Source organism: Salmo salar, chromosome 06 (assembly GCF_965601325.2).
Source record: "Salmo salar chromosome 06, fSalSal1, whole genome shotgun sequence".
NCBI classification, from domain to species: Eukaryota; Metazoa; Chordata; class Actinopteri; order Salmoniformes; family Salmonidae; genus Salmo; species Salmo salar.
Window position 1 is genome coordinate 11,466,063 of NC_138296.1, and position 12,533 is coordinate 11,478,595.

Consider the following 12,533-nt stretch of genomic DNA (forward strand, 5'->3'; position numbering starts at 1 on the left):
AGGTTTAGGAGGGGTAACATAACAGGACTGTAGAGGTTTAGGAGGGGTAACATAACAGGACTGTAGAGGTTTAGGAGGGGTAACATAACAGGACTGTAGAGGTTTAGGAGGGGTAACACAACAGGACTGTAGAGGTGTAGGAGGGGTAACATAACAGGACTGTAGAGGTTTAGGAGGGGTAACATAACATGATTGTAGAGGTTTAGGAGGGGTAACATAACAGAACTGTAGAGGTGTAGGAGGGGTAACATAACAGGACTGTAGAGGTTTAGGAGGGGTAACATAACAGGACTGTAGAGGTTTAGGAGGGGTAACATAACAGGACTGTAGAGGTTTAGGAGGGGTAACATAACAGGACTGTAGAGGTTTAGGAGGGGTAACATAACAGGACTGTAGAGGTTTAGGAGGGGTAACATAACAGGACTGTAGAGGGTTAGGAGGGGTAACAAAACAACAGGATTGTAGAGGTGTAGGAGGGGTAACATAACAACAGGACTGTAGAAGTGTAGGAGGGGTAACATAACAGGAATGTAGAGGTTTAGGAGGGGAAATATAACAGGACTGTAGAGGTGTAGGAGGGGTAACATAACAACAGGACTGTAGAGGTGTAGGAGGGGTAACATAACAGGACTGTAGAGGTTTAGGAGGGGTAACATAACAACAGGACTGTAGTGGTGTAGGAGGGGTAACATAACAGGACTGTAGAGGTTTAGGAGGGGTAACATAACAGGACTTTAGAGGTGTAGGAGGGGTAACATAACAGGACTGTAGAGGTTTAGGAGGGGTAACATAACAGGACTGTAGAGGTTTAGGAGGGGTAACATAACATGATTGTAGAGGTTTAGGAGGGGTAACAACAGGACTGTAGAGGTTTAGGAGGGGTAACATAACAGGACTGTAGAGGTTTAGGAGGGGTAACATAACAGGACTGTAGAGGTTTAGGAGGGGTAACACAACAGGACTGTAGAGGTGTAGGAGGGGTAACATAACAGGACTGTAGAGGTTTAGGAGGGGTAACATAACATGATTGTAGAGGTTTAGGAGGGGTAACATAACAGAACTGTAGAGGTGTAGGAGGGGTAACATAACAGGACTGTAGAGGTTTAGGAGGGGTAACATAACAGGACTGTAGAGGTTTAGGAGGGGTAACATAACAGGACTGTAGAGGTTTAGGAGGGGTAACATAACAGGACTGTAGAGGTTTAGGAGGGGTAACATAACAGGACTGTAGAGGTTTAGGAGGGGTAACATAACAGGACTGTAGAGGGTTAGGAGGGGTAACAAAACAACAGGATTGTAGAGGTGTAGGAGGGGTAACATAACAACAGGACTGTAGAAGTGTAGGAGGGGTAACATAACAGGAATGTAGAGGTTTAGGAGGGGAAATATAACAGGACTGTAGAGGTGTAGGAGGGGTAACATAACAACAGGACTGTAGAGGTGTAGGAGGGGTAACATAACAGGACTGTAGAGGTTTAGGAGGGGTAACATAACAACAGGACTGTAGTGGTGTAGGAGGTGTAACATAACAGGACTGTAGAGGTTTAGGAGGGGTAACATAACAGGACTATAGAGGTTTAGGAGGGGTAACATAACAGGATTGTAGAGGTTTAGGAGGGGTAACATAACAGGACTGTAGAGGTTTAGGAGGGGTAACATAACAGGACTGTAGAGGTTTAGGAGGGGTAACATAACAGGACTGTAGAGGTTTAGGAGGGGTAACATAACAGGACTGTAGAGGTTTAGGAGGGGTAACATAACAGGACTGTAGAGGTTTAGGAGGGGTAACATAACAGGACTGTAGAGGTTTAGGAGGGGTAACATAACAGGACTGTACAGGGTTAGGAGGGGTAACAAAACAACAGGATTGTAGAGGTGTAGGAGGGGTAACATAACAACAGGACTGTAGAAGTGTAGGAGGGGTAACATAACAGGACTGTAGAGGTTTAGGAGGGGTAACATAACAGGACTGTAGAGGTGTAGGAGGGGTAACATAACAGGACTGTAGAGGTTTAGGAGGGGTAACATAACAGGACTGTAGAGGTTTAGGAGGGGTAACATAACAGGACTTTAGAGGTGTAGGAGGGGTAACATAACAGGACTGTAGAGGTTTAGGAGGGGTAACATAACAGGACTGTAGAGGTTTAGGAGGGGTAACATAACATGATTGTAGAGGTTTAGGAGGGGTAACAACAGGACTGTAGAGGTTTAGGAGGGGTAACATAACAGGACTGTAGAGGTTTAGGAGGGGTAACATAACAGGACTGTAGAGGTTTAGGAGGGGTAACATAACAGGACTGTAGAGGGTTAGGAGGGGTAACAAAACAACAGGACTGTAGAGGTGTAGGAGGGGTAACATAACAACAGGACTGTAGCGGTGTAGGAGGGGTAACATAACAGGACTGTAGAGGTTTAGGAGCGGTAACATAACAGGACTGTAGAAGTGTAGGAGGGGTAACATAAAAACAGGATTGTAGAGGTTTAGGAGGGGTAACATAACAGGACTGTAGAGGTGTAGGAGGGGTAACATAACAACAGGACTGTAGAGGTTTAGGAGGGGTAACATAACAGGATTGTAGAGGTTTAGGAGGGGTAACATAACAGGACTGTAGAGGTTTAGGAGGGGTAACATAAAAACAGGATTGTAGAGGTTTAGGAGGGGTAACATAACAGGACTGTAGAGGTGTAGGAGGGGTAACATAACAACAGGACTGTAGAGGTTTAGGAGGGGTAACATAACAGGATTGTAGAGGTGTAGGAGGGGTAACATAACAACAGGACTGTAGAGGTGTAGGAGGGGTAACATAACAGGACTGTAGAGGTATAGGAGGGGTAACATAACAGGACTGTAGAGGTTTAGGAGGGGTAACATAAAAAGACTATAGAGGTTTAGGAGGGGTAACATAACAGGATTGTAGAGGTTTAGGAGGGGTAACATAACAGGACTGTAGAGGTTTAGGAGGGGTAACATAACAGGACTGTAGAGGTTTAGGAGGGGTAACATAACAGGACTGTAGAGGTTTAGGAGGGGTAACACAACAGGACTGTAGAGGTGTAGGAGGGGTAACATAACAGGACTGTAGAGGTTTAGGAGGGGTAACATAACATGATTGTAGAGGTTTAGGAGGGGTAACATAACAGAACTGTAGAGGTGTAGGAGGGGTAACATAACAGGACTGTAGAGGTTTAGGAGGGGTAACATAACAGGACTGTAGAGGTTTAGGAGGGGTAACATAACAGGACTGTAGAGGTTTAGGAGGGGTAACATAACAGGACTGTAGAGGTTTAGGAGGGGTAACATAACAGGACTGTAGAGGTTTAGGAGGGGTAACATAACAGGACTGTAGAGGGTTAGGAGGGGTAACAAAACAACAGGATTGTAGAGGTGTAGGAGGGGTAACATAACAACAGGACTGTAGAAGTGTAGGAGGGGTAACATAACAGGAATGTAGAGGTTTAGGAGGGGAAATATAACAGGACTGTAGAGGTGTAGGAGGGGTAACATAACAACAGGACTGTAGAGGTGTAGGAGGGGTAACATAACAGGACTGTAGAGGTTTAGGAGGGGTAACATAACAACAGGACTGTAGTGGTGTAGGAGGGGTAACATAACAGGACTGTAGAGGTTTAGGAGGGGTAACATAACAGGACTTTAGAGGTGTAGGAGGGGTAACATAACAGGACTGTAGAGGTTTAGGAGGGGTAACATAACAGGACTGTAGAGGTTTAGGAGGGGTAACATAACATGATTGTAGAGGTTTAGGAGGGGTAACAACAGGACTGTAGAGGTTTAGGAGGGGTAACATAACAGGACTGTAGAGGTTTAGGAGGGGTAACATAACAGGACTGTAGAGGTTTAGGAGGGGTAACATAACAGGACTGTAGAGGTTTAGGAGGGGTAACATAACAGGACTGTAGAGGTTTAGGAGGGGTAACATAACAGGACTGTAGAGGGTTAGGAGGGGTAACAAAACAACAGGACTGTAGAGGTGTAGGAGGGGTAACATAACAACAGGACTGTAGAGGTGTAGGAGGGGTAACATAACAGGACTGTAGAGGTGTAGGAGGGGTAACATAACAACAGGACTGTAGAGGTGTAGGAGGGGTAACATAACAGGACTGTAGAGGTTTAGGAGGGGTAACATAACAGGACTGTAGAAGTGTAGGAGGGGTAACATAAAAACAGGATTGTAGAGGTTTAGGAGGGGTAACATAACAGGACTGTAGAGGTGTAGGAGGGGTAACATAACAACAGGACTGTAGAGGTTTAGGAGGGGTAACATAACAGGATTGTAGAGGTTTAGGAGGGGTAACATAACAGGACTGTAGAGGTTTAGGAGGGGTAACATAAAAACAGGATTGTAGAGGTTTAGGAGGGGTAACATAACAGGACTGTAGAGGTTTAGGAGGGGTAACATAACAGGATTGTAGAGGTGTAGGAGGGGTAACATAACAAAAGGACTGTAGAGGTGTAGGAGGGGTAACATAACAGGACTGTAGAGGTATAGGAGGGGTAACATAACAGGACTGTAGAGGTTTAGGAGGGGTAACATAAAAAGACTATAGAGGTTTAGGAGGGGTAACATAACAGGATTGTAGAGGTTTAGGAGGGGTAACATAACAGGACTGTAGAGGTTTAGGAGGGGTAACATAACAGGACTGTAGAGGTTTAGGAGGGGTAACATAACAGGACTGTAGAGGTTTAGGAGGGGTAACACAACAGGACTGTAGAGGTGTAGGAGGGGTAACATAACAGGACTGTAGAGGTTTAGGAGGGGTAACATAACATGATTGTAGAGGTTTAGGAGGGGTAACATAACAGGACTGTAGAGGTGTAGGAGGGGTAACATAACAGGACTGTAGAGGTTTAGGAGGGGTAACATAACAGGACTGTAGAGGTTTAGGAGGGGTAACATAACAGGACTGTAGAGGTTTAGGAGGGGTAACATAACAGGACTGTAGAGGTTTAGGAGGGGTAACATAACAGGACTGTAGAGGGTTAGGAGGGGTAACAAAACAACAGGATTGTAGAGGTGTAGGAGGGGTAACATAACAACAGGACTGTAGAAGTGTAGGAGGGGTAACATAACAGGAATGTAGAGGTTTAGGAGGGGAAACATAACAGGACTGTAGAGGTGTAGGAGGGGTAACATAACAGGACTGTAGAGGTGTAGGAGGGGTAACATAACAACAGGACTGTAGAGGTGTAGGAGGGGTAACATAACAGGACTGTAGAGGTTTAGGAGGGGTAACATAACAGGACTGTAGAAGTGTAGGAGGGGTAACATAAAAACAGGATTGTAGAGGTTTAGGAGGGGTAACATAACAGGACTGTAGAGGTGTAGGAGGGGTAACATAACAACAGGACTGTAGAGGTTTAGGAGGGGTAACATAACAGGATTGTAGAGGTTTAGGAGGGGTAACATAACAGGACTGTAGAGGTTTAGGAGGGGTAACATAAAAACAGGATTGTAGAGGTTTAGGAGGGGTAACATAACAGGACTGTAGAGGTTTAGGAGGGGTAACATAACAGGACTGTAGAGGTTTAGGAGGGGTAACATAACAGGACTGTAGAGGTTTAGGAGGGGTAACATAACAGGACTGTAGAGGTTTAGGAGGGGTAACATAACAGGACTGTAGAGGTTTAGGAGGGGTAACACAACAGGACTGTAGAGGTGTAGGAGGGGTAACATAACAGGACTGTAGAGGTTTAGGAGGGGTAACATAACATGATTGTAGAGGTTTAGGAGGGGTAACATAACAGAACTGTAGAGGTGTAGGAGGGGTAACATAACAGGACTGTAGAGGTTTAGGAGGGGTAACATAACAGGACTGTAGAGGTTTAGGAGGGGTAACATAACAGGACTGTAGAGGTTTAGGAGGGGTAACATAACAGGACTGTAGAGGTTTAGGAGGGGTAACATAACAGGACTGTAGAGGTTTAGGAGGGGTAACATAACAGGACTGTAGAGGGTTAGGAGGGGTAACAAAACAACAGGATTGTAGAGGTGTAGGAGGGGTAACATAACAACAGGACTGTAGAAGTGTAGGAGGGGTAACATAACAGGAATGTAGAGGTTTAGGAGGGGAAATATAACAGGACTGTAGAGGTGTAGGAGGGGTAACATAACAACAGGACTGTAGAGGTGTAGGAGGGGTAACATAACAGGACTGTAGAGGTTTAGGAGGGGTAACATAACAACAGGACTGTAGTGGTGTAGGAGGGGTAACATAACAGGACTGTAGAGGTTTAGGAGGGGTAACATAACAGGACTTTAGAGGTGTAGGAGGGGTAACATAACAGGACTGTAGAGGTTTAGGAGGGGTAACATAACAGGACTGTAGAGGTTTAGGAGGGGTAACATAACATGATTGTAGAGGTTTAGGAGGGGTAACAACAGGACTGTAGAGGTTTAGGAGGGGTAACATAACAGGACTGTAGAGGTTTAGGAGGGGTAACATAACAGGACTGTAGAGGTTTAGGAGGGGTAACATAACAGGACTGTAGAGGTTTAGGAGGGGTAACATAAAAGGACTGTAGAGGTTTAGGAGGGGTAACATAACAGGACTGTAGAGGGTTAGGAGGGGTAACAAAACAACAGGACTGTAGAGGTGTAGGAGGGGTAACATAACAACAGGATTGTAGAGGTTTAGGAAAGGTAACATAACAGGACTGTAGAGGTGTAGGAGGGGTAACATAACAACAGGACTGTAGAGGTTTAGGAGGGGTAACATAACAGGATTGTAGAGGTGTAGGAGGGGTAACATAACAACAGGACTGTAGAGGTGTAGGAGGGGTAACATAACAGGACTGTAGAGGTATAGGAGGGGTAACATAACAGGACTGTAGAGGTTTAGGAGGGGTAACATAAAAAGACTATAGAGGTTTAGGAGGGGTAACATAACAGGATTGTAGAGGTTTAGGAGGGGTAACATAACAGGACTGTAGAGGTTTAGGAGGGGTAACATAACAGGACTGTAGAGGTTTAGGAGGGGTAACACAACAGGACTGTAGAGGTGTAGGAGGGGTAACATAACAGGACTGTAGAGGTTTAGGAGGGGTAACATAACATGATTGTAGAGGTTTAGGAGGGGTAACATAACAGGACTGTAGAGGTGTAGGAGGGGTAACATAACAGGACTGTAGAGGTTTAGGAGGGGTAACATAACAGGACTGTAGAGGTTTAGGAGGGGTAACATAACAGGACTGTAGAGGTTTAGGAGGGGTAACATAACAGGACTGTAGAGGTTTAGGAGGGGTAACATAACAGGACTGTAGAGGGTTAGGAGGGGTAACAAAACAACAGGATTGTAGAGGTGTAGGAGGGGTAACATAACAACAGGACTGTAGAAGTGTAGGAGGGGTAACATAACAGGAATGTAGAGGTTTAGGAGGGGAAACATAACAGGACTGTAGAGGTGTAGGAGGGGTAACATAACAGGACTGTAGAGGTGTAGGAGGGGTAACATAACAACAGGACTGTAGAGGTGTAGGAGGGGTAACATAACAGGACTGTAGAGGTTTAGGAGGGGTAACATAACAGGACTGTAGAAGTGTAGGAGGGGTAACATAAAAACAGGATTGTAGAGGTTTAGGAGGGGTAACATAACAGGACTGTAGAGGTGTAGGAGGGGTAACATAACAACAGGACTGTAGAGGTTTAGGAGGGGTAACATAACAGGATTGTAGAGGTTTAGGAGGGGTAACATAACAGGACTGTAGAGGTTTAGGAGGGGTAACATAAAAACAGGATTGTAGAGGTTTAGGAGGGGTAACATAACAGGATTGTAGAGGTTTAGGAGGGGTAACATAACAGGACTGTAGAGGTTTAGGAGGGGTAACATAACAGGACTGTAGAGGTTTAGGAGGGGTAACATAACAGGACTGTAGAGGTTTAGGAGGGGTAACATAACAGGACTGTAGAGGTTTAGGAGGGGTAACATAACAGGACTGTAGAGGTTTAGGAGGGGTAACATAACAGGACTGTAGAGGTTTAGGAGGGGTAACATAACAGGAGTGTACAGGGTTAGGAGGGGTAACAAAACAACAGGATTGTAGAGGTGTAGGAGGGGTAACATAACAACAGGACTGTAGAAGTGTAGGAGGGGTAACATAACAGGACTGTAGAGGTTTAGGAGGGGTAACATAACAGGACTGTAGAGGTGTAGGAGGGGTAACATAACAGGACTGTAGAGGTTTAGGAGGGGTAACATAACAACAGGACTGTAGTGGTGTAGGAGGGGTAACATAACAGGACTTTAGAGGTGTAGGAGGGGTAACATATCAGGACTGTAGAGGTTTAGGAGGGGTAACATAACAGGACTGTAGAGGTTTAGGAGGGGTAACATAACATGATTGTAGAGGTTTAGGAGGGGTAACAACAGGACTGTAGAGGTTTAGGAGGGGTAACATAACAGGACTGTAGAGGTTTAGGAGGGGTAACATAACAGGACTGTAGAGGTTTAGGAGGGGTAACATAACAGGACTGTAGAGGTTTAGGAGGGGTAACATAACAGGACTGTAGAGGTTTAGGAGGGGTAACATAACAGGACTGTAGAGGGTTAGGAGGGGTAACAAAACAACAGGACTGTAGAGGTGTAGGAGGGGTAACATAACAACAGGACTGTAGAAGTGTAGGAGGGGTAACATAACAGGAATGTAGAGGTTTAGGAGGGGAAACATAACAGGACTGTAGAGGTGTAGGAGGGGTAACATAACAACAGGACTGTAGAGGTGTAGGAGGGGTAACATAACAGGACTGTAGAGGTGTAGGAGGGGTAACATAACAACAGGACTGTAGAGGTGTAGGAGGGGTAACATAACAGGACTGTAGAGGTTTAGGAGGGGTAACATAACAGGACTGTAGAAGTGTAGGAGGGGTAACATAACAGGACTGTAGAGGTTTAGGAGGGGTAACATAACAACAGGACTGTAGAGGTGTAGGAGGGGTAACATAACAGGACTGTAGAGGTGTAGGAGGGGTAACATAACAACAGGACTGTAGAGGTTTAGGAGGGGTAACATAACAGGATTGTAGAGGTGTAGGAGGGGTAACATAACAACAGGACTGTAGAGGTGTAGGAGGGGTAACATAACAGGACTGTAGAGGTATAGGAGGGGTAACATAACAGGACTGTAGAGGTTTAGGAGGGGTAACATAAAAAGACTATAGAGGTTTAGGAGGGGTAACATAACAGGATTGTAGAGGTTTAGGAGGGGTAACATAACAGGACTGTAGAGGTTTAGGAGGGGTAACATAACAGGACTGTAGAGGTTTAGGAGGGGTAACATAACAGGACTGTAGAGGTGTAGGAGGGGTAACATAACAACAGGACTGTAGAGGTGTAGGAGGGGTAACATAACAGGACTGTAGAGGTTTAGGAGGGGTAACATAACAGGACTGTAGAAGTGTAGGAGGGGTAACATAAAAACAGGATTGTAGAGGTTTAGGAGGGGTAACATAACAGGACTGTAGAGGTGTAGGAGGGGTAACATAACAACAGGACTGTAGAGGTTTAGGAGGGGTAACATAACAGGATTGTAGAGGTTTAGGAGGGGTAACATAACAGGACTGTAGAGGTTTAGGAGGGGTAACATAAAAACAGGATTGTAGAGGTTTAGGAGGGGTAACATAACAGGATTGTAGAGGTTTAGGAGGGGTAACATAACAGGACTGTAGAGGTTTAGGAGGGGTAACATAACAGGACTGTAGAGGTTTAGGAGGGGTAACATAACAGGACTGTAGAGGTTTAGGAGGGGTAACATAACAGGACTGTAGAGGTTTAGGAGGGGTAACATAACAGGACTGTAGAGGTTTAGGAGGGGTAACATAACAGGACTGTAGAGGTTTAGGAGGGGTAACATAACAGGAGTGTACAGGGTTAGGAGGGGTAACAAAACAACAGGATTGTAGAGGTGTAGGAGGGGTAACATAACAACAGGACTGTAGAAGTGTAGGAGGGGTAACATAACAGGACTGTAGAGGTTTAGGAGGGGTAACATAACAGGACTGTAGAGGTGTAGGAGGGGTAACATAACAGGACTGTAGAGGTTTAGGAGGGGTAACATAACAACAGGACTGTAGTGGTGTAGGAGGGGTAACATAACAGGACTGTAGAGGTTTAGGAGGGGTAACATAACAGGACTTTAGAGGTGTAGGAGGGGTAACATAACAGGACTGTAGAGGTTTAGGAGGGGTAACATAACAGGACTGTAGAGGTTTAGGAGGGGTAACATAACATGATTGTAGAGGTTTAGGAGGGGTAACAACAGGACTGTAGAGGTTTAGGAGGGGTAACATAACAGGACTGTAGAGGTTTAGGAGGGGTAACATAACAGGACTGTAGAGGTTTAGGAGGGCTAACATAACAGGACTGTAGAGGTTTAGGAGGGGTAACATAACAGGACTGTAGAGGTTTAGGAGGGGTAACATAACAGGACTGTAGAGGGTTAGGAGGGGTAACATAACAACAGGACTGTAGAGGTGTAGGAGGGGTAACATAACAGGACTGTAGAAGTGTAGGAGGGGTAACATAACAGGAATGTAGAGGTTTAGGAGGGGAAACATAACAGGACTGTAGAGGTGTAGGAGGGGTAACATAACAACAGGACTGTAGAGGTGTAGGAGGGGTAACATAACAGGACTGTAGAGGTGTAGGAGGGGTAACATAACAGGACTGTAGAGGTTTAGGAGGGGTAACATAAAAAGACTATAGAGGTTTAGGAGGGGTAACATAACAGGATTGTAGAGGTTTAGGAGGGGTAACATAACAGGACTGTAGAGGTTTAGGAGGGGTAACATAACAGGACTGTAGAGGTTTAGGAGGGGTAACATAACAGGACTGTAGAGGTTTAGGAGGGGTAACACAACAGGACTGTAGAGGTGTAGGAGGGGTAACATAACAGGACTGTAGAGGTTTAGGAGGGGTAACATAACATGATTGTAGAGGTTTAGGAGGGGTAACATAACAGAACTGTAGAGGTGTAGGAGGGGTAACATAACAGGACTGTAGAGGTTTAGGAGGGGTAACATAACAGGACTGTAGAGGTTTAGGAGGGGTAACATAACAGGACTGTAGAGGTTTAGGAGGGGTAACATAACAGGACTGTAGAGGTTTAGGAGGGGTAACATAACAGGACTGTAGAGGTTTAGGAGGGGTAACATAACAGGACTGTAGAGGGTTAGGAGGGGTAACAAAACAACAGGATTGTAGAGGTGTAGGAGGGGTAACATAACAACAGGACTGTAGAAGTGTAGGAGGGGTAACATAACAGGAATGTAGAGGTTTAGGAGTGGAAATATAACAGGACTGTAGAGGTGTAGGAGGGGTAACATAACAACAGGACTGTAGAGGTGTAGGAGGGGTAACATAACAGGACTGTAGAGGTTTAGGAGGGGTAACATAACAACAGGACTGTAGTGGTGTAGGAGGGGTAACATAACAGGACTGTAGAGGTTTAGGAGGGGTAACATAACAGGACTTTAGAGGTGTAGGAGGGGTAACATAACAGGACTGTAGAGGTTTAGGAGGGGTAACATAACAGGACTGTAGAGGTTTAGGAGGGGTAACATAACATGATTGTAGAGGTTTAGGAGGGGTAACAACAGGACTGTAGAGGTTTAGGAGGGGTAACATAACAGGACTGTAGAGGTTTAGGAGGGGTAACATAACAGGACTGTAGAGGTTTAGGAGGGGTAACATAACAGGACTGTAGAGGTTTAGGAGGGGTAACATAACAGGACTGTAGAGGTTTAGGAGGGGTAACATAACAGGACTGTAGAGGGTTAGGAGGGGTAACAAAACAACAGGACTGTAGAGGTGTAGGAGGGGTAACATAACAACAGGACTGTAGAGGTGTAGGAGGGGTAACATAAAAACAGGATTGTAGAGGTTTAGGAGGGGTAACATAACAGGACTGTAGAGGTGTAGGAGGGGTAACATAACAACAGGACTGTAGAGGTTTAGGAGGGGTAACATAACAGGATTGTAGAGGTGTAGGAGGGGTAACATAACAACAGGACTGTAGAGGTGTAGGAGGGGTAACATAACAGGACTGTAGAGGTATAGGAGGGGTAACATAACAGGACTGTAGAGGTTTAGGAGGGGTAACATAACAGGACTGTAGAGGTGTAGGAGGGGTAACATAACAACAGGACTGTAGAGTTTTAGGAGGGGTAACATAACAGGACTGTAGAGGTTTAGGAGGGGTAACATAACAGGACTGTAGAGGTGTAGGAGGGGTAACATAACAGGACTGTAGAGGTGTTGGAGGGGTAACATAACAGGACTGTAGAGGTGTAGGAGGGGTAACATAACAGGACTGTAGAGGTTTAGGAGGGGTAACATAACAACAGGACTGTAGAGGTTTAGGAGGGGTAACATAACAGGACTGTAGAGGTGTAGGAGGGGTAACATAACAGGACTGTAGAGGTTTAGGAGGGGTAACATAACAACAGGACTGTAGAGGTTTAGGAGGGGTAACATAACAACAGGACTGTAGAGGTTTAGGAGGGGTAACATAACAGGACTGT